Genomic DNA, 2,240 nt, shown 5'->3' with positions numbered 1-2,240 from the left:
ATTATAATAAAAAATTAAATTATTTTATTTAATAATAATTTATATAATGATAATCTTTTTTTTTCTGGTGAACATATTTCTCTTTCTCTGTTTTTTTGTTTCTCACCCTCTCATCCCTCCCTTCATCTCTCTCTCCCGATAATGACAGTGGCAACAATCTTATTCACTGTCGGCGCCAGCGTTCTCTTCTTTTCTTCTATTCCCTTCTTTTCTCCATTACCTTTTTGTTCTTTGTTCTTCTTTCCTTTCATTTGTGTGTGTGGGTGTATTAGCTAAGTGAGAGTTAGAAAATAAATGTGTGGTTAGGATTAAGAGAAGAAAAAAAAAAACGGTTTTATTAGGTAGACAATGACTTTTGTAAACAATGTGAATAATAAGCTCTAAAATTGATTCAATAAAATAAAAAAATACTCCACCCCTAAATTACCTTCTAAATCTTAATATTAGGATAACTATCTGTACCAAGGTTGCGAGAATCGGACCGGTCAAAAAACCGGTGAGGTCACTGGTTCAATGGTTCACTGGTTCGACCGGGGTTCAACTGGGGTTCAACCAGTTTAATTAAATATAAAATAAAATTATTAAAAAACCTAAAAATAATTTTAAATATATAAATTCAATAATTTCTAACTTAATAAAATTTAAAATTTCACATAATAAATTATCTATTACTTAATATTAGAGGTTCACAAATAACTTCAAACATCAAAGTTTATAACTAAACAAAAAAAACCGCACATAATGACAAACCCATAATGTTCTACATTCAAAAGAAATAATTATTAGCAAGTTTTCAACTAATCAAAGATGCAACTCATCAAAAATCATAATTATCATTAAGTGTTCCAACTAAGAACACCTACGTTGTTGTTCAACTGAGATTTTATTATATTATCCAAATCAGAAGTTCAATGAAGGTGACTTGTTATAATAGATTGTTAATAATGGAACGCATTCAACATTCCACCTCGTCCCTCAGACCACAATTTAGCACAAATAATGATGTTTTGCAACTAAGCATTAGGTTTTACCATGAATTACATGTGGAAACGTACCAAAGAATGTTAGAAACATAAACCAACCTAAACGAAAAAATTTTCAAAACAATGTCATTGCTTTCAGGACTATGGATGGCTGCTGGTCAAGGATGTTATGCACATAAAACATTAAACATGTTTGCCACATGAAGCCGCCAATGGTACCATGATATAATGAACATTTGGGTACTTCTAGTTATCTGTTTATCTCAATACCAGAGGAGCAGAAAATTACCGATGTAGAACAAGAAGGCAAAATGGTGACAACGGCATGATTTTTTATTTTAACTTCATTTTTTGGAGATGGAAGGTTTAACCAATTCTACAACCACGTGTTTTAAAAGAAGAAATCATGAAGCAGGAACCAAAATCATGAAGCAGCAACCAAAATCATGTAATCCAGCATGAACAAATAAATAATTTAGCAACCAAAATCATGAAGCAGCAACTCATTTCATCATGAACAAATCATGAACAGATACCAAATCATGAACAGCAACTCAAACAGAATTTTTCTGATGACCTCATCATGAATCCAGATAACAAAACATGAACACAGATAACAAAACATGAACATAGAGTAACGGCGGCGAGTAACGGCGACGAAGGAGGAGGCGACCTCGGCGACGACCAACGACGAGGGGAGCTAGGCGACGACGAAGAGGGGCTGTGGGATGTGGGATGCGGTGGCGATGGCGGTGGGATGCGGTGGCAATGGTGGTGGCTATGCGACAGCGAAGAGGGGCTGCTCGATCGTGGCCCGTCGGTGCTCTCTCTTCTACAGTTATGCTCGATGGTGGTGGCTATGCTGTGCTTTCTCTTGTGAGTTGTGAGAGTGTGAGAGACTGAGATTAGGATTAGGGTTCGTGCGTTTAGCTTGTTTTTTTTTTCCACCTTCAAAACGGCGCCGTTTTGTAGTTATCCAAACCAAAAAACCGCTAAAAAACCGGACGGTTCTCCCGGTTCACCGGTTAACCACCAGTTCGACCGGTTTTTCATCGATTTTTTGTCAGGCGGTTTCTAACCTTATCCGGACCGGCTAGGTTATCGGTTCTCGATTTTTTGTTAAACCGGCCAGTCCGGTTCAGTTTTCAGAACCATGATCTGTACATTTAGTGAATTGAACATCCAGCTACTACTGTTAACTGTATATGAATAAATCGAATTAAAAGAAATTAAATAACCATCCAATTAAAAATAATC

This window comes from Arachis ipaensis, chromosome B05, assembly GCF_000816755.2.
Source record: "Arachis ipaensis cultivar K30076 chromosome B05, Araip1.1, whole genome shotgun sequence".
NCBI classification, from domain to species: Eukaryota; Viridiplantae; Streptophyta; class Magnoliopsida; order Fabales; family Fabaceae; genus Arachis; species Arachis ipaensis.
The sequence above is the reverse complement of the archived record's forward strand: the minus strand, read 5'-3'. Positions refer to the sequence as shown.